The 23275-nt window shown below is 49.1% G+C and overlaps 1 protein-coding gene across 1 annotated transcript in view; it reads right to left on the bottom strand.

Annotated features, from left to right (window-relative positions):
* hydin (HYDIN axonemal central pair apparatus protein) overlaps positions 1 to 23040 on the bottom strand; it is a 1604351-nt gene extending 1581311 nt beyond the window's left edge. Inside the window, exons 1-2 of the mRNA XM_072518656.1 lie at positions 22895 to 23040; positions 20100 to 20158 (exon numbers count right to left, since the gene is read on the bottom strand). The gene's annotated coding sequence lies outside the window, so the exon portion shown is untranslated. The remainder of the gene's footprint in view (positions 1 to 20099; positions 20159 to 22894) is intronic.
* Between the last annotated feature and the right edge of the window lie 235 nt (positions 23041 to 23275).

Raw genomic sequence — 23275 nt, 5'->3', positions numbered from 1 at the left:
AGATACCCTGTCCCGCGGCACATGCGCCATCGCAAATGATGACCGACTACGGGCTATCACGATGACCTCTGCCACCCGGAGGTCACCCGGCTTATCCACTACATCAAGGCCCGCAACCTGCCCTACTCCACCGAGGAGGTCAGAGCTATGACCAGGGACTGCCAGATCTGTGCGGAGTGTAAACCACACTTCTATCGACCAGATAAGGCCCACCTGGTGAAGGCATCCCGGCCCTTAGAGCGCCTCAGTATCGATTTCAAAGGGCCCCTCCTCTCCAATAACCACAATACACATTTCCTCAATATTATTGATGAGTTCTCCCGCTTTCCCTTTGCAATCCCTTGCCCCGACATGACCACGGCCACCGTCATTAAAGCCCTACATAGTGTCTTCACCCTATTTGGCTTCCCCAATTATGTCCACAGTGACCGGGGCTCGTCGTTCACGAGCGGCGAACTGCGTCATTACCTGCTCAGTAAGGGCATCGCCTCGAGCAGGACTACCAGTTATAACCCCAGGGGAAATGGGCAGGTGGCGAGGGAGAATGCGACAGTCTGGAAGACCGTCCTACTGACCCTGCAGTCCAGGAATCTCCCAGTTTCCCACTGGCAGGAGGTCCTCCCCGATGCACTCCACTTTATTAGGTCCCTACTTTGCAAAGCCACAAACGAGACCCCTCATGACCGCCTATTTGCTTTTCCCAGGAGATCCACCTCAGGAACCTCAGGGGCCTGGTGGGGCAGGCAAAAAACAAAGAAATAACGGATGCATGTAGAAATGGTACAGCAGTTATCATGGGGGATTTTAATCTACATGTCGATTGGTTTAACCAGGTCGGTCAAGGCAGCCTTGAGGAGGAGTTTATAGAATGTATCCGCGATAGTTTCCAAGAACAGTATGTAATGGAACCTACAAGAGAACAAGCGGTCCTAGATCTGGTCCTGTGTAATGAGACAGGATTGATTCAGGATCTCATAGTTAAGGATCCTCTCGGAAGGAGCGATCACAATATGGTGGAATTTACAGATGTAGGGTGAGAAGGTAAAATCAAACACTCGAGTTTTGAGCTTCAACAAAGGAGATTACAATAGGATGAGAGAAGAACTAGCTAAGGTAGACTGGGAGCAAAGACTTTATGGTGAAACTGTTGAGGAACAGTGGAGAACCTTCCAAGCGATTTTTCACAGTGCTCAGCAAAGGTTTATACCAACAAAAAGGAAGGACGGTAGAAAGGGGGAAAATCCACCATGGATATCTAAGGAAATAAGGGAGAGTATCAAATTGAAGGAAAAAGCATACAAAGTGGCAAAGATTAGTGGGAGACTAGAGGACTGGGAAATCTTTAGGGGGCAACAGAAAGCTACTAAAAAAGCTATAAAGAAGAGTAAGATAGATTATGAGAGTAAACTTGCTCAGAATATAAAAACAGATAGTAAAAGTTTCTACAAATATATAAAACAAAAAAGAGTGGCTAAGGTAAATATTGGTCCTTCAAAGGATGAGAAGGGAGATTTAATAATGGGAGATGAGGAAATGGCTGAGGAACTGAACAGGTTTTTTGGGTCCGTCTTCACAAGTGGAAGACACAAATAACATGCCAGTGACTGATAGAAATGAGGCTATGACAGGTGAGGACCTTGAGAGGATTGTTATCACTAAGGAGGTAGTGATGGCAAGCTAATGGGGCTAAATGTAGACAAGTCTCCTGGCTCTGATGGAATGTATCCCAGAGTGCTAAAAGAGATAGCTAGGGAAATTGCAAATGCACTAGTGATAATTTACCAAAATTCACTAGACTCTGGGGTGGTCCCAGCGGATTGGAAATTAGCAAACGTGATACCACTGTTTAAAAAAGGAGGTAGGCAGAAAGCGGGTAATTATATGCCAGTGAGCTTAACTTCGGTAGTAGGGAAGATGCTGGAATCTATCATCAAGGAAGAAATAGCGAGGCATCTGGATGGAAATTGTCCCATTGGGCAGACGCAGCATGGGTTCAAAAAGGGCAGGTCATGCCTAAATAATTTAGTGGAATTTTTTGAGGACATTACCAGTGCGGTAGATAACGGGGAGCCAATGGATGTGGTATATCTGGATTTCCAGAAAGCCTTTGGCAAGGTGCCACACAAAAGGTTGCTGCATAAGATAAAGATGCATGGCATTAAGGGTAAAGTAGTAGCATGGATAGAGGATTGGTTAATTAATAGAAAGCAAAGAGTGGGGATTAATGGGTGTTTCTCTGGTTGGCAATCAGTAGCTAGTAGTGTCCCTCAGGGATCAGTGTTGGGTCCACAATTGACATAGATGATTTGGAGTTGGGGACCAAGTACAATGTGCCCAAGTTTGCAGACGACACTAAGTTGAGTGGTACAGCAAAAAGTGCAGAGGATACTGGAAGTCTGCAGAGGGATTTGGATAGGCTATGTGAATGGGCTAGGGTCTTGCAGGTGGAATACATTGTTGAAAAATGTGAGGTTATCCATTTTTGGTCGGAATAACAGCAAAAGGGGTTATTATTTAAATTATAAAATATTAAAACATGCTGCTGTGCAGAGAGACCTGGGTGTGCTAGTGCATGAGTTGCAAAAAGTTAGTTTACAGGTGCAACAGGTGATTAAGAAGGTGAATGGAATTTTGTCCTTCATTGCTAGAGGGGTGGAGTTTAAGACTAGGGAGGTTATCCTGAAATTGTATAAGGTGTTAGTGAGGCCACACCTGGAGTATTGTGTTCAGTTTTGGTCTCCTTACATGAGAAAGGATGTACTGGCACTGGAGGGTGTGCAAAGGAGATTCATTCGGTTAATCCCAGAGCTGAAGGGGTTGGATTACGAGGAGAGATTGAGGAGACTGGAACTGTACTCGTTGGAATTTAGAAGGATGAGGGGGGGATCTTATAGAAACATATAAAATTATGAAGGGAATAGATAGGATAGATGCGGGCAGGCTGTTTCCACTGGCGGGTGAAAGCAGAACTAGGGGGCAAAGCCTCAAAATAAGGGGAAGTAGATTTAGGACTGAGTTTAGGAGGAACTTCTTCACCCAAAGGGTTGTGAATCTATGGAATTCCTTGCCCAGTGAAGCAGTAGAGTCTCCTTCATTAAATGTTTTTAAGATAAAGATAAATAGTTTTTTGAAGAATAAAGGGATTAAGGGTTATGGTGTTCGGGCCGGAAAGTGGAGCTGAGTCCACAAATGATCAACCATGATCTCATTGAATGGCGCAGCAGGCTCGAGGGGCCAGATGGCCTACTCCTGCTCCTAGTTCTTATGTTCCGTCCTGGCTGAAGACACCGGGGCCGTCCTACTCAGAAAACACGTCAGGAGCCAGAAGTCCGACCCTCTGGTAGAGAGGGTCCAGCTCCTGCATTCCAACCCCCAGTACGCATATATCGAACACCCCGATGGCCGACAGGATACGGTCTCCCTCCGGGACCTGGCGCCTGCCGGTTCCACCACCATCACCACCACTCCACCCTATCCCGCCCAACCTACCATGACCAGTGCCCCGCCCCTATATGGGTCCCGCACTCCCTCCCGTCCGCCATCCCCCCTTCACCGATCAACAGGAATAAAGCTCAAGAAGAGATGCTCCCGGAGTCCACCTCTGTACCCACACCGGCGCCCTCACTACCGATGCCAGCACGGACGAATTCGACACCCGGGCCAGCAACAACGCCAGAGCTTCGGCGATCACAACGCACAATCCATGTGCCGGACCAACTGAACTTATGAACCCGTCACCCCCACCGGACTTCATTTTTTTAACAGGGGGTGAATGTGGTGAATGTATTATACCAATAATCCACCATTGTATCTGTGCTATGCAACTGCCCTTGTATTTATATCTGTGCTATGCTGTTGCCCTTGTGGGCTCCACCTATGGCCCATTGTATGGCATTATCCATAGGGGAACATGTTGGGGCCTGTATGGGCTCCGCCCATGGCTCCTCCCCTTGAAGGGAGGTATAAAGAGCAGTCGACCTGTAGGCGGTTCTCAGTATTGGATCAGTCGCAGGCAGGCACTGTTCTAGTTGATTAAAGCCACAGTTTATTTCTACTCTTGTCTCGAGTGAATTGATGGACGCATCGCCTTGTATATGTGCGAGAAGGAGCACTCCCTCTCCCCCAGGTTCCTAAACCTCCATGGATCCACCATTCCCATCCTTTCCAGAAACCATCCTAACTCCTTCGCTATCCTCAAACTTCCAATTGACTTAGGGCTCGACCTATCCACCCTCAGTTCCAACACACAGTTAAAATCACCCCCCGTATCAACTGATGCGTGTCTAGGTCTGGAATCCTTCCGAAAAACCCCTTCTCCACAAATTTCACGTCATCCCAATTCGGCATGTAAACGTTAACTAGCACCACCAGCATCCCGCTCACTATCACATACCTCACACCTTGTTGGCCCCTACAAACTCTGTTGTTTTGCTCAGCATTGTGGCCACTGTAGCCATCTGGGATGGCCACTTCCAACTAGGTGCAGAGGAACTCGCAAAGCCTGGCGGGTAAAATGGACAAGCCAAGACTCAGGCAGGCTCAGAGGCTGAAATGCATATTTGTCAGCAAAAGTCCAGGCGGCATCGAAACTCCGTCCACTTAGCATTGTAATAGGGCCGATTAGCATTTGAAGGCCCATCTTCACCAAAACAAAGGACTGGCACTCAAGCAACCGGGACAGTCCCAGACATTTCGGCGCCACTCCCTGTTCAAGGGAAATGCAAACAACGGGGTCAGTGACCACTTGGGACACGCCCAGCCATCCAAATCCCCACCCACTTATTGGCTCAGGAATCGAACAGAGTGATCAGGGATCACCCAATTAGTAAGGCCCAAATCGAAGGACCACCCAAAAGAGCGCGAAAACCCCACAAGTATAAAAAGAAGAGTTTGTCATATGTTCGCTCTCTCTTGGCCTTGGTATCCTGGTCACGGCCATCGCCAATCGCAGCAACACCAGGAGCGAGTCCAAGTTCAACGCCCACTACCAGATGGATGAGCCCAGCTGAGCAGCAGTTACTCCTTCGAACCCGAGAGATCCAGAATTGAACAGCGGCCACGGTTTTCTGACCTAAGCCGGGTGCCCGAAGTTAAGTACAGGTTGTCTTAGTTGATAGGTGTAGTTAACTAGTAGTGTTTATGTTGCATGACTAATTGTGTGTAAGTAAAGTACCCTTGACCTTGAACTAACTAACTGGTGTTTGACTCTTTGATCGATAACCGGTTGAAACTTGTGGTGGTATCATTCGATACCTGGCGACACTAAGCATTTGGACATAGACAATATAGAAAGAAGGCAAATTCACTGATTGCCATAATTGGAATAGAGTCCAGCAAAGACAGAGTAGAAAAGAAAGGCAACACCACTCCCCCGTAACTTTGAATTAAATCCCGAGTGAAATACCTGACCCACCCATCCCTTTCTCAACTTGACCTGATCCTTCACCCAGAGGTGGAGCTCCTGCAGAACGACCACCCCCGTCTTCAAGCTCCTCAAGTGCGCGAAGACCCAAGAACTCTTCACTGGCCCGTTCAGTCTCGTACATTCCATGTTACGAACCTTCACGGAGGCTTGCGTCTCCACTCCTCTCTACTGTCCGCCATCATTCCCTTCCAATTCTACCTACTTTGATTTGGCTCCCTTCTCTACAAATGATCAAGCTCATTCTCCAGCACTGCCACGTCACATCCGCCTTCCCCCTACCCCCATCCCTCCCGCCGACCCATCCCCCCGGAGCCCCCCCCCCCCCCCCCCCCCCCGAGGCCTCCTCCCCCCCTCACTTGCCAGAGTGGCAGCTCCTGCCGGAAGGCCCCTCCTACCTACCCCACTTCTCCCCCGCCTTTCCCTCCTCAGTCTGTGCAAACGGGTCCCCGTGGACCCCACCCTCCCCACATAAACAAAAACATCCAAAACCACAGGTCACCTTCTTCAAAAAGAAAAACACCACAAACGGGGGAGAGGGGGGGCAGTTGCCCCATTACAAGCTTGTGGCCCCTTAACGAAGGATCACAATGACAAAATCACCCCACCCGAGAAAAAGGCCCCCACCCTCTAGCCCCCACAATACCCACGTCTTCCAATCTTTGTTGTTCCCGCTCCTCCGTTTCCTATCAACATTCAGTTCTCCCCCAATTTATTGTCCCCTGTGAAGTATTTTGCCTCCTCTGGGGTTTCAAAATAGTATTCCCAGCCTTCAAAAGTCACCCATAGTTTTGCTGGGTACAGTACCCTAAACCGGCAGTACCTTCAGTATAAAATCGCTTTGGCCTTGTTAAACCCAGTGTGCTTTTTTGCCAGCTCTGCTCCGATGTCTTGATAGATTCAGACCTGCTCCCCTCCCATTCGCAGTTCTGCTTCTCCCTGGTTCATTGCAGGATCTTCTCCTTCTCCACAAACATATGAAGCCTCACAGTCACTGCCCATGGCAGATCCCCCAGTCTCGGCTTCTGCCTTTGGGACCTGTCCGCCTCCGGGGCTTTGACCAGCACCACCACCAGTCCCGCCAGCATTGTTCAGACGAATCTCGTGGCACTTGTGCCTTCCACATCCTTGGGCAAGCCAATGGTACACAGGTTCTGCCTTCTGGATCGGTTCTCCTGCCCCTCTACCTTTGCCCTTAACAACTTGCAATGGCCCCCCAGGAGCCCCACATCCGCCTCCAATGCCACCACCTAATCACTGTGATCGGACATCATCTTCTCCATTTCCTGGAGGATCTGTGCCCCCAGACACTTCTCAACTCTCTCCATCGATCCTTTCAGGGGTGCTACTGCTCCCTCAATTACCTTTGAACGATCCTCATGCATCTTCTTTCACTGTTGGCGGAACTCTTCTCCAATAAACGCCATCAACTGCTTCATCTGAGGTTTTCTCAACTTACGACAACCCTTCATCCCCGCCATCTTCCCAATTGCTACTGCGCCAGAGGTCTCCTCCAGGTCTTTAGCCTTTTCCTGCCGAGCCTGGTAACCAACAGACAAGCTACTCATTGGTGGGGGGGTGACTTCTCCTCCACACCTTCAGCTACACTTTCCTGTTGAAACCAATGCCTTCGGGCCAGAGGTGTCCTGTGTGCAACCACTCACTCCATGGCCACCACCAAAAGTCCCTTTCTTCATAGTTCCCCTTGCTCATTCCAGCTGGAATCCTCATCAGTCTCTGCTGCAGCTTCTCTATCACCTCAACATCCTTCTTCTGGTGTGCAGATCAGTATTGCACAAATTACTAACTGAGCTCATATTAATATTTATATGGGTTCATTATCTTATATATCGCAAGAGATAAAAATTAATAAAAACTAATGTAGGCCCCTTACCGTCAGAAAAAGGGGAATTCAGAACAGAGAACAAAGAAATGGCCGAGGAACTAAATCTGTACTTTGCTTCTGTCTTCACAAAGGAAGGCATGAATAATGTATCAGAAGTTCTGAGACACACAAGTTTTAGTGAGGAGCTGGAGGAAATTAGTATTAGTAAAGAAATGGTTTGGGAGAAATTAATAGAATTGAAGGCAGACAAATCTCCAGGGCCTGATAATCTTCATTCCAGACTACGTAAGGAAGTGGACCTAGAAATTGTAGATCCATTGGTGGTCATTTTTCAAAATTCTTTGGACTCTGGAATAGTTCCTACAGATTGGAGGGTAGCAAATGTAACCTCGCTATTCAAAAGGGAAGGTAGAGAGAAAACAGGGAACTATAGACTAATGTTGGTGGTAGGGAAGTTGCTGAAGTCGATTATCAAGGATTTCATAGCGCAGCACTTGGAAAGCAGTGGCATAATCAGACAAAGTCAGCATAGATTTACGAAGGAAAATGGTAGCATTGTGGATAGCACAATTGCTTCACAGCTCCAGGGTCCCAGGTTCGATTCCGGCTTGGGTCACTGTCTGTGCGGAGTCTGCACATCCTCCCCGTGTGTGCGTGGGTTTCCTCCGGGTGCTCCGGTTTCCTCCCATAAGACCATAAGACATAGGAGCGGAAGTAAGGCCATTCGGCCCATCGAGTCCACTCCACCATTCAATCATGGCTGATTTCAACTCCATTTACCCGCTCTCTCTCCATAGCCCTTAATTCCTCGCGAAATCAAGAATTTATCAACTTCTGTCTTAAAGACACTCAACGCCCCGGCCTCCACCGCCCTCTGTGGCAATGAATTCCACAGACCCACCACTCTCTGGCTGAAGAAATTTCTCCTCATCTCTGTTCTAAAGTGACTCCCTTTTATTCTAAGGCTGTGCCCCCGGGTCCTAGTCTCCCCTGCTAATGGAAACAACTTCCCTACATCCACCCTATCTAAGCCATTCATTATCTTGTAAGTTTCTATTAGATCTCCCCTCAACCTCCTAAACTCCAATGAATATAATCCCAGGATCCTCAGACGTTCATCGTATGTTAGGCCTACCATTCCTGGGATCATCCATGTGAATCTCCACTGGACCCGCTCCAGTGCCGGTATGTCCTTCCTGAGGTGTGGGGCCCAAAATTGCTCACAGTATTCTAAATGGGGCCTAACTAATGCTTTATAAAGCTTCAGAAGTACATCCCTGCTTTTATATTCCAAGCCTCTTGAGATAAATGACAACATTGCATTTGCTTTCTTAATTACGGACTCAACCTGCAAGTTTACCTTTAGAGAATCCTGGACTAGGACTCCCAAGTCCCTTTGCACTTCAGCATTATGAATTTTGTCACCGTTTAGAAAATAGTCCATGCCTCTATTCTTTTTTCCAAAGCGCAAGACCTCGCACTTGCCCACGTTGAATTATCAGCCATTTCTTGGACCACTCTCCTAAACTGTCTAAATCTTTCTGCAGCCTCCCCACCTCCTCCATACGACCTGCCCCTCCACCTATCTTTGTATCATCGGCAAACTTAGCCAGAATGCCCCCAGTCCCGTCCTCTAGATCGTTAATATATAAAGAGAACAGCTGTGGCCCCAACACTGAACCCTGCGGGACACCACTCGTCACCGGTTGCCATTCCGAAAAATAACCTTTTATCCCAACTCTCTGCCTTCTGCCTGACAGCCAATCGTCAATCCATGTTAGTACCTTGCCTCGAATACCATGGGCCCTTCTTTTACTCAGCAGTCTCCCGTGAGGCACCTTATCAAAGGCCTTTTGGAAGTCAAGACAGATAACATCCATTGGCTCTCCTTGGTCTAACCTATTTGTTATCTCTTCAAAGAACTCCAACAGGTTTGTCAGGTACAACCTCCCCTTACTAAATCCATGCTGACTTGTCCTAATCCGACCCTGCACTTCCAAGAATTTAGAAATCTCATCCTTACAGTCCAAAGATGTGCAGGTTAGGTGGATTGGCCATGATAAATTGCCCTTCGTGTCGGGTGGGGTTACTGGGTTATGGGGATAGGGTGGAGGTGTTGACCTTGGGTAGGGTGCTCTTTCCAAGAGCTGGTGCAGACTCGATGGGCTGAATGGCCTCCTTCTGCACTGTAAATTCTATGATAATCTATGACATCACTAGAATTCTTTTGAAGCTGTAACTCGTAGAATTGGCCAGGGAGAACCGGTGGACGTGGTTTATTTAAGACTTTCAGAATGCTTTCGTCAAGGTCTCACATAGTAGATTAACATCATAGAATTTACAGTGCAGAAGGAGGCCATTTGACCCATCGACTCTGCACCAGTCCTTGAAAAGAGCACCCCACCCAAGCCCATGCTTCCACCCTATCTTCGTAACCCCACCTAACCTTTTGGACGCGAAGGGGCAATTCAGCGTAGCCAATCCACCTCGCCTGCAAATTTTTGGACTGTGGGAGGAAGCCGGAGAACCCGGAGGAAACACACAGAGGGAGAAAGTGCAAACTCTGCAGAGACAGTCACCCGAGACCGTAATTGAACCCGGGTCCCTGGAGCTGTGAGACAGCAGTGCGAACCACTGTGCCACCGACAAATATATGTAAAGTTAAAGCGCAAGGAATTACGGGTAGTGTCTTGAGATGGATAGAAAGCTGATTAGCAGACAGGAAGAAAAATCTGGAATAAGTGGGTCTTTTTCTGATTGGCTGGCAGTGACTAGTGGGGGACCGCAGGGATCTTTGCTGGGACTTTAGAAAAGCAATAGTTGTAGGAGATTCAATGGTTAGGGGAATAGATAGGAGATTCTGTGGTCGCGAGCGAGACTCCCGGAAGGTATGTTGCCTCCCGGGTGCCAGGGCCAGGGATGTCTCGGATCGTGTCTTCAGGATCCTTAAGGGGGAGGGGGAGCAGCCAGAAGTCGTGGTGCACATTGGTACCAACGACATAGGTAGGAAAAGGGGTGTGGAGGTAATAAACAAGTTTAGGGAGTTAGGCTGGAAGTTAAAAGCCAGGACAGACAGAGTTGTCATCTCTGGTTTGTTGCCGGTGCCACATGATAGCGAGGCTAGGAATAGGGAGAGAGTGCAGTTGAACACGTGGCTGCAGGAATGGTGTAGGAGGGAGGGCTTCAGGTATTTGGATAATTGGAGCGCATTCTGGGGAAGGTGGGACCTGTACAAGCAGGACGGGTTGCATCTGAACCAGAGGGGCACCAATATCCTGGGAGGGAGGTTTTCTAGTACTCTTCGGGAGGGTTTAAACTAATTTGGCAGGGGAATGGGAACCGGATTTGTAGTCCAGCAACTAAGGTAGCCGATATTCAGGACGCCAAAGCGTGTAATGAGGCAGTGGGGAAAGGAACACTGACAAAGGAGAGTACTTGCAGGCACGGAGAGGGGTTGAAGTGTGTATACTTCAACGCAAGAAGCATCAGGAATAAGGTGGGTGAACTTAAGGCATGGATCGGTACTTGGGACTACGATGTGGTGGCCATCACGGAAACTTGGATAGAAGAGGGGCAGAAATGGTTGTTGGAGGTCCCTGGTTATAGATGTTTCAATAAGATTAGGGAGGGTGGTAAAAGAGGTGGGGGGGTGGCATTATTAATTAGAGATAGTATAACAGCTGCAGAAAGGCAGTTCGAGGAGTATCACCCTATTGAGGTAGTATGGGTTGAAGTCAGAAATAGGAAAGGAGCAGTCACCTTGTTAGGAGTTTTCTATAGGCCCCCCAATAGTAGCAGAGATGTGGAGGAACAGATTGGGAAACAGATTTTGGAAAAGTGTAGAAGTCATAGGGTAGTAGTCATGGGCGACTTTAACTTCCCAAATATTGAGTGGAAACTCTTTAGATCAAATAGTTTGGATGGGGTGGTGTTTGTGCAGTGTGTCCAAGAAGCTTTTCTAACGCAGTATGTAGATTGTCCGACCAGAGGAGGGGCAATATTGGATTTAGTACTGGGTAATGAGCCAGGGCAAGTGATAGATTTGTTAGTGGGGGAGCATTTTGGAGATAGTGACCGCAATTCTGTGACTTTCACTTTGGTAATGGAGAGGGATAGGTACGTGCAACAGGGCAAGGTTTACAATTGGGGGAAGGGTAAATACGATGTTGTCAGACAAGAATTGAAGTGCATAAGTTGGGAACATAGGCTGGCAGGGAAGGACACAAGTGAAATGTGGAACTTGTTCAAGGAACAGGTGCTACGTGTCCTTGATATGTATGTCCCTGTCAGGCAGGGAAGAGATGGTCGAGTGAGGGAACCATGGTTGACAAGAGAGGTTGAATGTCTTGTTAAGAGGAAAAATGTGACTTATGTAAGGCTGAGGAAACAAGGTTCAGACAGGGCATTGGAGGGATACAAGATAGCCAGGAGGGAACTGAAGAAAGGGATTAGGAGAGCTAAGAGAGGGCATGAACAATCTTTGGCGGGTAGGATCAAGAAAAACCCCAAGGCCTTTTACACATATGTGAGAAATATGAGAATGACTAGAGCGAGGGTAGGTCCGATCAAGGACAGTAGCGGGAGATTGTGTATTGAGTCTGAAGAGATAGGAGAGGTCTTGAACGAGTACTTTTCTTCTGTATTTACAAATGAGAGGGGCAATATTGTTGGAGAGGACAGTGTGAAACAGATTGGTAAGCTCGAGGAAATACTTGTTAGGAAGATGTGTTGGGCATTTTGAAAAACTTGAGGATAGACAAGTCCCCCGGGCCTGACGGGATATATCCAAGGATTCTATGGGAAGCAAGAATCCTTGGATTAAATTAGGGATAGTCAGCACGGATTTGTGAGGGGTAGGTCTTGCCTTACAAATCTTATTGAATTCTTTGAGGAGGTGACCAAGCATGTGGATGAAGGTAAAGCAGTGGATGTAGTGTACATGGATTTTAGTAAGGCATTTGATAAAGTTCCCCATGGTAGGCTTATGCAGAAAGTAAGGAGGCATGGGATAGTGGGAAATTTGGCCAGTTGGATAACGAACTGGCTAACCGATAGAAGTCAGAGAGTGGTGGTGGATGGCAAATATTCAGCCTGGATCCCAGTTACCAGTGGCGTACCGCAGGGATCAGTTCTGGGTCCTCTGCTGTTTGTGATTTTCATTAATGACTTGGATGAGGGAGTTGAAGGGTGGGTCAGTAAATTTGCAGACGATACGAAGATTGGTGGAGTTGTGGACAGTAAGGAGGGCTGTTGACGGCTGCAAAGAGACATAGATAGGATGCAGAGCTGGGCTGAGAAGTGGCAGATGGAGTTTAACCCTGAAAAGTGTGAGGTTGTCCATTTTGGAAGGACAAATATGAATGCGGAATACAGGGTTAACGGTAGAGTTCTTGGCAATGTGGAGGAGCAGAGAGATCTTGGGGTATATGTTCATACATCTTTGAAAGTTGCCACTCAAGTGGATAGAGCTGTGAAGAAGGCCTATGGTGTGCTCGCGTTCATTAACAGAGGGATTGAATTTAAGAGCCGTGAGGTGATGATGCAGCTGTACAAAACTTTGGTAAGGCCACATTTGGAGTACTGTGTACAGTTCTGGTCGCCTCATTTTAGGAAGGATGTGGAAGCTTTGGAAAAGGTGCAAAGAAGATTTACCAGGATGTTGCCTGGAATGGAGAGTAGGTCTTACGAGGAAAGGTTGAGGGTGCTAGGCCTTTTCTCATTAGAACGGAGAAGGATGAGGGGCGACTTGATAGAGGTTTATAAGATGATCAGGGGAATAGATAGAGTAGACAGTCAGAGACTTTTTCCCCGGGTGGAACAAACCATTACAAGGGGACATAAATTTAAGGTGAAAGGTGGAAGATATAGGAGGGATATCAGAGGTAGGTTCTTTACCCAGAGAGTAGTGGGGGCATGGAATGCACTGCCTATGGAAGTAGTTGAGTCGGAAACATTAGGGACCTTCAAGCAGCTATTGGATAGGTACATGGATTACGGTTAAATGATATAGTGTAGATTTATTTGTTCTCAAGGGCAGCACGGTAGCATTGTGGATAGCACAATTGCTTCACAGCTCCAGGGTCCCAGGTTCGATTCCGGCTTGGGTCACGGACTGTGAGGAGTCTGCACGTCCTCCCCGTGTCTGCGTGGGTTTCCTCCGGGTGCTCCGGTTTCCTCCCACAATCCAAAGATGTGCGGGTTAGGTGAATTGGCCAATGATAAATTGCCCTTAATGTCCAAATTGCCCTTGGTGTTGGGTGAAGGTGTTGAGTTTGGGTAGGGTGCTCTTTCCAAGAGCCGGTGCAGACTCAAAGAGCCGAATGGCCTCCTTCTGCACTGTAAATTCAATGATAATCTATGATTAATCTAGGACAAAGGTTCGGCACAACATCGTGGGCCGAAGGGCCTGTTCTGTGCTGTATTTTCTATGTTCTATGTTATGTTCTATGACTCAACTGTTCACATTATATGTTAATGATTTGGACAAGGGCGATCTATGGGAGGATTTTTGGGGAGGACAGTGTGTTCGTGGATGGGATCAAAGCCAAGTGGGAGGAAGAGTTTGGGGAGGTTATGGAAGACGGTTTGTGGTGTGAGGTGCTCTGGAGGGTGAATGTCTCATCTCCTGCGCGAGGTTGGGCCTGATACAGCTGAAGGTTGTGTATAGGGTGCAGCTCACGAGGGCAAGGATGAGCCGACTCGTTGAGGGAGTGGAGGACATAGGCGAGCGATGAGCTCCACGAACCATGTAGATATATTTTGGTCCTGTCCGAAGCTGGAGATGTATTGGAGGGAGGTTTTCAGTGTCATCTCGGGGGTAGTGCACGTGAACTTAGAACCAGGGCCCCTAGAAGCCATTTTCGGGATGTCGGACCAGCCAAGGCTGCAGGCGGGTGCGGTGTGAGATGTTTTAGCCTTCACCTCGCTGATTGCCAGGAGTCGGGTCCTGTTGGAGTGGAGGTCAGCTTCTCCGCCCTGTGCCTCGGCTAGGCGGAGGGATCTAGTGGAATTTCTTACTCGAGAAGGTGAAGTTTGAACTAAGGGGGATGTGGTAGTCACCACTAACTGTATTAAATGTATATTAGATGTAGTACGGAAAGACTCCTGTACTAGAGGTACATGGGTAAATCCCTGCCTGCTGGCTCCGCCCAGTAGGCGGCGTATAAAAGTGTGCTCTCGCCGGTGCTGCCCCCATTTTGGTCGCAGCTACAGGAGGCCACACATCTTTGCTCAATAGAGCCTCGATTATTCACTATTCTCGCGTTTGTAGTAATTGATAGTGCATCAATTTATTGAGCAAAGATTTTAAACCGATGGAACTTCGCATCAAGCCCGATCGCCTACAGCTGAGCCCTCAAGCAGCCAATGCTACGTCCGCATTTGACCACTGGCTAGCCTGCTTCGAAAGCTACCTCCGAACAGCCGCTGAAGAACCCTCGGACGCACAGAAGCTCCAAGTCCTTTATTCACGGGTGAGCCCTGACATTTTTCCCCTCATCTGGGATGCGCCCACTTACTCTGAAGCAATGGAGCTCCTGAAAGGACATTACGTTCGGACAGTCAACAAACTATACGCCAGGCACCTTCTGTCCACGAGACAGCAACTCCCGGGTGAGTCCCTAGACGATTTCCTGCACATCCTGGCGAGGAACTATGACTGCCAGGCAGTTTCGGCAGTCGGGCATACAGAACTTTTAATCAGAGACGCATTTGTTACGAGCATGGGGTCGGCATACATCCGGCAGTGCCTACTGGAGGGGGGTATGCTTGTTCTTGCGGGAACTAGGCAGCTCGCGAACTCGTTAACAGTGGCCTCCCGTAACGTCCAGTCGTACGCCCCCGACCGCATAGCACCCTCATGGGCATTGTGGGCCCCACCAGCTACCGACCCCAGCCCACCGCAAGCCTGCGCCGCGTGGCAGCCAGCCAACCCCGGGGGGCCCCAAATGCTACTTCTGCGGGCAGAACAAACACCCCCGGCAGCGCTGCCCGGAGCGGAGCGCAACCTGCATCGGCTGCGGAAAGAAGGGACATTTTGCTGCTGTGTGCCAGGCCCGGTTGGTCGCCGCTGTTTCTAGGCCCAGCGTTCCTACACCCTCCACGTGCAGCCCATGGGCGCCGCCATCTTCTTCTCCGCAGGCCACGTGCGGCCCCTGGGCGCCGCCATCTTTAATGCCACCAGCCATGGGCGCCGCCATCTTCAGCGCCATTTTGGACGCGCCTCAGGACCCCTACCCATCAGGAAGCTCGTCTGGCCGCTCATCGCATGCCACCACCGCTGACCAGCCCGGGGCCTCCCAGCATCAGCCACAGCTCGCCTCGATCATGCTCGACCAGTCCCTGCCCCACAACCTCGCAACCGCAATGACAACAGTGAAAATCGTTGGCACAAGACTTCCTGCCTTTTTGACTCCGGAGGCACGGAAAGCTTCATCCACCCCATTACGGTCAGGCGCTGCTCCCTCGCGGTACACCCCATTACCCAGAAAATCTCCCTGGCCTCCGGAGCCCATTCCGTGGAAATCCGGGGGTACTGCATCGCGACCCTCACCGTCCAGGGCATCGAGTTTAGCAACTTCCAGCTCTACGGCCTCCCCCACCTCTGCACTGCCCTGTTACTCGGCCTGGACTTCCAGTGCCATCTCCAAAGCTTAATTTGAAAATTCGGCGGACCCCTACCCCCCCCCCCCTCACCATATGCGGCCTCATGACCCTCAAGGTCGACCCACCTTCCTTGTTTCCAAACTTCACCCCGGATTGCAAACCCGTCGCCACCAGGAACAGACGGTACAGTGCCCAGGACAGGACCTTCATCAGGTCGGAGGTCCAGCGGCTTCTGCAAGAAGGCATCATTGAGGCCAGCAACAGCCCCTGGAGAGCCCAGTGGTAGTAGTAAAGACTGGGGAGAAACACAGGATGGTCATTGACGACAGTCAGACCATCAATCGGTATACGCAGCTCGACGCGTACACCCTCCCACGCATATCTGATATGGTCAATCAGATTGCACAATACCGGGTCTTTTCCACAGTGGACCTGAAGTCCGCCTAACACCAGCTCCCCACCCGCAAGGAGGACCGCCAACTGCGTTCGAAGCAGATGGCCACCTCTATCACTTCTTTCGGGTTCCCTTCGGCGTCACCAATGTGAGATGGACCGAATGGTTGACCGGTACGGACTGCGGGCCACCTTCCAGTACCTGGACAACGTCACCATCTGCGGCCACGATCAGCAGGACCACGGCGCTAACCTTCTCAAATTTCTCCACACCTCCAAACTCCTTAATCTCACATACAATAAGGAGAAGTGCGTGTTCCGCACCAACCGCTTAGCCATCCTTGGCTATGTTGTGGAAAATGGAGTTCTAGGGCCTGACCCCGACCACATGCGCCCCCTCGTGGAACTCCCCCTCCCCCACAGCCCCAAGGCCCTGAAACGACAGCTGGGATTCTTCTCCTATTATGCCCAGTGGGTCCCTAACAATGCGGACAAGGCCCACCCACTCATTCAGTCCACAGTCTTTCCCCAAACGGCTGAGGCCCGCCAGGCCTTTAACCACATTAAGGCGGACAACGCCAAGGCCACGATGCACGCGGTCGACGAGTCCCTCCCCTTTCAGGTCTAGAGCGTTGCATCAGACGTAGCTCTGGCCTCCACCCTGAACCAGACAGGTAGGCCTGTGGAATTTTTTTCCAGCACCCTCCATGTCTCCAAAATTCGGCATTCCTCTGTCGAAAAGGAGGCCACTGTGGAAGCTGTGCGGCATTGGAGGCATTACCTGGCCGGCAGGAGATTCACTCTCCTCACTGACCAACGGTCGGTTGCCTTCCTGTTCAAAGATCAAAAACGATAAGATCTTGAGGTGGAGGATCGTGCTCTCCACCTGTAATTAAGAGATTTTGTATCGCCCCGGGAAGCTCAACGAGCCCCCCGATGCCCTATCCCGAGGTACATGTGCCAGCGCACAAGTGGACCGACTCCGCGCTCTACACGATGGCCTCTGTCACCCACTTACGTCCACAGCGATCAGGGATCCTCCTTTATGAGCGATGAGCTGCGTAGTTCCTGCTCAGCAAGGGCATTGCCTCGAGCAGGACGACCAGCTACAACCCCCGGGGAAACGGGCGGGTGGAGAGGGAGAACGGGACGGTCTGGAAGGCTGTCCTGCTGGCCCTACGGTCTAAGAATCTCCCGTCTCCCGCTGGCAGGATGTCCTCCCCAACGCACTCCTCTCCATCCGATTGCTCTTCTGCACTGCAACTAACGAAACCCCCCATGAATGTCTCTTTGCCTTCCCCAGGAAGTCCACCTCCAGGGTCTCACTCCCAACTTGGCTGGCAGCTCCTGGACCCGTCCTCCTTCGCAAACACGTGCGGACCCATTGGTTGAAAGAGTCCAACTACTGCACGCGAACCTGCAGTACGCCTACGCGGCGCACCCCGACGGGCGCCAGGACACAGTCTCCCTCCGGGTCCTGGCACCCGCTGGATCCCCACCCACGGCCCACCACCCAACACCCCCCCCTCCCCCCTGCACCACTCTCCCTCCCCCCAAGCGCACCTCACCGCAGCCCCCGCCCCAGGAGGATCCATCCTCCCACTGGTTCCACTCGGGGGTGATGAAGACGAGGACAACACGCTACCGGAGTCACAGGTGACCAAGTCGGCGCCCGCATCACCACCAGGACCGAGGCGATCGCAGTGGAGGATGAAGGCACCCGACAGACTGAACTTGTAAATTTTTCCACCACCCCCGCCGGACTCTTTTTTTAAACAGGGGGTGAATGTGGTAGTCACCACTAACTGTATTAAATGTATATTAGATGTAGTACGGTAAGACTCCTGTACTAGAGGTACATGGGTAAATCCCTGCCTTGGCTCCGCCCAGTAGGCGGCGTATAAATGTGTGTGCTCGCCAGTGCTGCCCCCATTCTGGTAGCAGCTACAGGAGGCCACACATCTTTGCTCAATAAAGCCTCAATTATTCACTACTCTCGTCTTTGTAGTAATTGATAGTGCACAGCGGATGAAGGAAGGGTTCTACAATTCATGGGGACTGTTTATTATGCACTTTTGAGAATTGGTTGCCATTGAACATTAGGGGGGGCAGGGGGGCTATTGTTGTTCTTGATTACACTGTTTACTGATTGATTGTTAATTTTCTTTTTTACTTGGAATGTCTGGGTGATGTTTTGGTTTGTATACTGAATGGGGTGCTGTTTGGGGGGCATTTGTTGTTTATTTGACGAAAATGTTGAAAATGAGAATAAAAAGATTTTTTTTTCAATGATTTTTGACAAGGAAACTAAATGTATTATCTCCAAATTTGCAGATGATACATAGTTGGGTGGGAAGGTGTGCTGTGAGGAGGATGCAGAGATGCTTCAGTGGGTTTGGACAGGCTGAGGGAGTGGGCACATATCGCATGACGCAGGGTGCTTTTTACAGAGGAAGATCCAGTGAGTTCAGTGTTTCATGTCGAAAACCTTTCATCAGAACTGTTAATGGTTTGCTCAGAGACCTAACAGCTTTTAAGCATCATCAGGAAATGGGGAGGGGAGGAAAGAACAAACAGGTAGGTTGCAATAAGATGGAAGGTAGTGGATATTAAGTGACAAAAGGATGTGATAGTGCGAGTGTAAGACAGTAAAGATAACAATGTGATAAACAAGGAAACAAAATATATACCCAGAAAAGGGTAAATGGGAAAGCAGAATCATCACAAACAACCCGTCCAAAAAAAGGACGGAGGTTATTGTACAAAATTATTAAATGTAATGTTGAACCTGAAGGTTACAAAGTGCCTAATCAAAGGATACGGTAGTGTTCGTGATTGTGGTATGCTTCACTGGAACAATATAAGAGGCCAAGGACAGAAAGGAAAGATTTGGAGTTGATCAGAGAATTGAAATGACAGGTAACTTGAAATTCAGGGTGACACTTGTGGACTGAATAGAAGTGTTCCATAAAAACAATCACTCAACCCAAGTTTGGTCTCCCCAATTTGTATGTTGGCTGAGAGCCCAGACTTTCATTACATTGTTGAAACAGATGCAAAGAAGGGAAAACATCGCCTGGTTGATAGCTCAAGCTTTATTTCTTATATGTTTTGCCAATTGTTTAATGTTTATTTGAACAAGGTAAAGAAGTGCCAAGTACTTATGGTTTCTGCTAATGATACTTTCAACATATGGTTGATTGGCACTTTAGGCTTGTAGTTTTATTTATAAAGAATGTTACAAATGGTTTTTTAAAGTATTTTCACATGCCATTGTTACTGTATGGTTCATTGGTTCTGCACAGAATCTGTACTGGTGAATGAGAATGGAAGTGCCATGAGTTGACATGGAGGATACAAGTGGCATTAAATGTAGGTGAGGCATCAGGGTGTATGGAGAGTGGGAGGGGGTGATGAGGTGTGAGAGTTAAAGGCCAGAGAGCCTAATATTTAATAAAACAACTGGACAAAATCCCATAAACAGAGATGGGCATTTTAATCAGGCCACTTCTGCACACAGCAGCCCTGTGGCCGCCTCCAATCTTATCAGGCTTGGGGGTGGGAGGGGGCTGTGAGCAGTCTTGGTTATATTCCATATAATAACAAATATCACACCATTTGGGGCACTTTTTCCCGAGGCAGCTATGACGAGCTGGAAAATTTCCCAACTCGAGATACCTGCCTAAAGGTGAAAGGTTGTCTCTTAAAGAACAGGCTGCCTGTTCAATTGGTGTCACCTAAGAATGGTCAGCATTGAACTTGCATCTCACTCTTGACATAATACCTAGAGGTCATCCTCTGCTCCCATTCAAAGGCTCCAGTTTTAGCACTTACCTGTTCAGTTCACTGACTGATAAGCCCAATCGCCGCATCAGTTTGCACTCAGCCAGCCCCTGTAGGTAAAGAAAAACATTGATACGTGAATAAAAATTGAAGTATTGGCCATTTATCAAAATCCTGAGATTTACCATTGAACAGAAAGTCAAATAGACCAGTCACATAAATAATCAGACTACAAGAGCTGGTTAGAGCTTGGAAATTCTGCAGAGATTAACTCAACTACTGATTCCCCAAAGACTGCCTGCCATCTATAAGGAACAAGTTAGGAGTGTGATGGCCTACACCCCACTTGCCTGGATGAGTGCAGCTCCAACAACACTCATGAAACTCAACACCATCCAGAACAAAACAGCCCATTTAATTGACACTCCATCCACAAACATTCACTCCATTCACCACCAGCGAACAGTGTGTACCACCTATAAGATACACCGCAGCAACTCACCAAGGATCCTTTGGCAGCACCTTCCAAACCCAGAACCATTACAATCTATAAAGGCTTTTTCAAAATGAGGGTCGCGACTCGCGGGTGGGTCACGGGCAAGTATAAAAAGGGTTGTGCGCATCCTGAAATTAGCATAGGTATCCCAACTACTGGGTAACATCAGCAGGACTGCAAACAGAAAAGGTTCCATGAAAATGGCTTATGTGACGTGAGATACGGGAGAATGTATGGCCCAGGAGTGAGAAGCAAAGTGGACTGGCAAGTTGACAGACATCACAAACAGATGGTTTGTTGTAATTTGGAACCATCACATGGACAATAGTGAAGCCGAGTAACGGGACATTCGGTCGTCACCAGTCAATCCGACTCTTCACGCAACTAAACTTAAATTGAGTAGCTTTTCATGTTCATCCACCAAGAGACTCAGTTCCCATTTCTATGGAGAAGCGAGTACAGATCCTCACCCTGAAGCCCTCCGCTTACAATCTCTCCCTCTCTCTCGGTCCTCCCGTTGGAAGGAGCTTTTGAGAAGCCCAGCACCAGGTTGGAGAGTTTACGCATGAATTCTAGATGTGGGAGGGATAACAGGGTTCGGAGAAATCTGTCTTCTTTCTTTCTGGGTGACGATCCTCACCCGCAGTAAAGCTCATTGCTTTACCAGATTAAACCTGGCACAGAACAATAACACTTGGTCTCTTTCACAACAGGTACCGAAGGGGAATCCTCAGGATTTTATGGAAACTCGCTGTCTTTGTCTGCACGCCCCCCCCCCCCTGCAAAATCATTTTGCATTGTACATGAAAAAAATATATTGATATCAATCCCCAAAACAGCTTTTCCGAGTGTAAACCTATATCCCTTTGTCTTAATCTCAGTTTAATTTACAGTAATGTTCGGGATTCCTCTTCCCCAGCCATTTATTAGCATACTGCATCTTCTCCTGCAAGATTAGTTTTAAGATTAAGGGCTATTAAGCCTAAATGGGCAGCACGGTAGCACAAGTGGCTAGCACTGTGGCTTCACACGCCGGGGTCCCAGGTTCGATTCCCCGCTGGGTCACTGTCAGTGCGGAGTCTGCACGTTCTCCCCATGTCTGCGTAGGTTTCCTCCGGGTGCTCCGGTTTCCTCCCACTGTCCAAAGACAGGCAGGTTAGGTGGATTGGCCAGCTAAATTGCCCTTCGTGTCCAAAAAGGTTAGGCGGGGTTATTGGTTATGGGGATAGGGTGGAAGTGAGGGCTTCAGTGGGTCGGTGCAGACTCGATGGGCTGAATGGCCTCCTTCTGCACTGTATGTTCTATGTTCTAAATTTCTCTAGTGTCTCCTCTGTGTTAGTCATGGCTCAATGGGTAATGCTCTTGGCTCTACATCAGACGAGTGTGGGTTCACCTCCACATCTAGACTAAGTGCAGTACTGCAGGACTGCTGTCCTGCTAGAAATGTAATTTCCCAGTTACCATGTTTCGTGGAGGCTCTGTCTCTCATGTGAATGTAAATGACTCAATGGGACTACATTGAATAAGAGCAGGGAGTTATCCCTGATGTTCTCATTAACATTTATCCCTCAATCAACATCACAAAAACAGGTTATCTGGGGTGGGATTCTCCGGCTGTGTTCGCCCGGCAACCGGAGAATCCCGTCCAAGGTCAATGGATTTTTCCATTGTCGGCTTCTCGCCCGTGGCATTCTTGCAGTGGGCGGGGCGGAAGAATCCAGCCCCTGGCTTTTTCGCATTGCTGTTGTTTTGGATTTGCTGTGCATAAATTGGCATCACAGCAGTGACTGTACTCCGTTAGTTGCGAACTACTTTATACTCATTTAGTTGTGAAGGTGCTAGAAAAAATGTAAATCTTGTTTTATTTAATAATTCAAACATTGACATTAATCTCGTGGCTCTCCTCTGCCCTTTGAATATATCTCTACTTTCAAAGAGTCATGTAGTTTTGCAACACAGAAATGGGCCCTTCGGCCCATCATGTCTGTGACAGTGATCAAGTCCCTAAGGTCAGCCAGTTGGCAAAAGTGGGTGCTGGGAAAAAAAGTTTGAAAAACATTGATATAAGGACAAGGACAGCAGTTACCTGGGAGCCCACCACCAGGAGGATCCCTTCGAAGTCACTCACCGTCCTGACTTGGAAATATATGACCATTCCTTCACTGTCACTGGGTCAAAATCCCTCCCTAACTGCACTGTGGGTGTACCTACACCACATGGACTGCAGCACTTCAAGAAGGCAGCTCATCGCCAACTCAAGAGGCAACTCCGGATGGGCAATAAATGCTGGTTTTGCAAATCACCCCCATTCCATAAACGAATAAAATAAAACAGATGGGCTGGCGATTACCTTTATGATCCACAGTCCGAGCCCTGCATCCTCCAGCGTGACAGTCACCCTCTCAGGAGGTTTGGGGCAGTCGCTGGGCTGGCTGTCTGGTTGATTGAGGGGCTCTCGGCTCTCAGTCCCCCTCTCTCTGCTGCTGCTGCCGCTGCTGCTGTTGTTGTTGTTGTTTGCCCTCACCATGGAAACGCTGGGAGCCCCAGCGCCTCCACGTTCCAGTATCGGTCCGCGCCATTGGCCATGATCTGGGACACGTGATCCGTCACGATGGCAACGAGGCAAGCCAGCTGGCCACAGTGCTCGGCCGTTCCTCTCCCGGTGGTTTGACTTGCTGAGGGGAGGGGGAGGGACTCAATGGCAGCCATTACCCCTCAGGATATTGCGGGG

The sequence above is a fragment of the Scyliorhinus torazame genome, chromosome 10 (assembly GCF_047496885.1).
Source record: "Scyliorhinus torazame isolate Kashiwa2021f chromosome 10, sScyTor2.1, whole genome shotgun sequence".
NCBI lineage: Eukaryota > Metazoa > Chordata > Chondrichthyes > Carcharhiniformes > Scyliorhinidae > Scyliorhinus > Scyliorhinus torazame.
The sequence above is the reverse complement of the archived record's forward strand: the minus strand, read 5'-3'. Positions and strand labels throughout refer to the sequence as shown.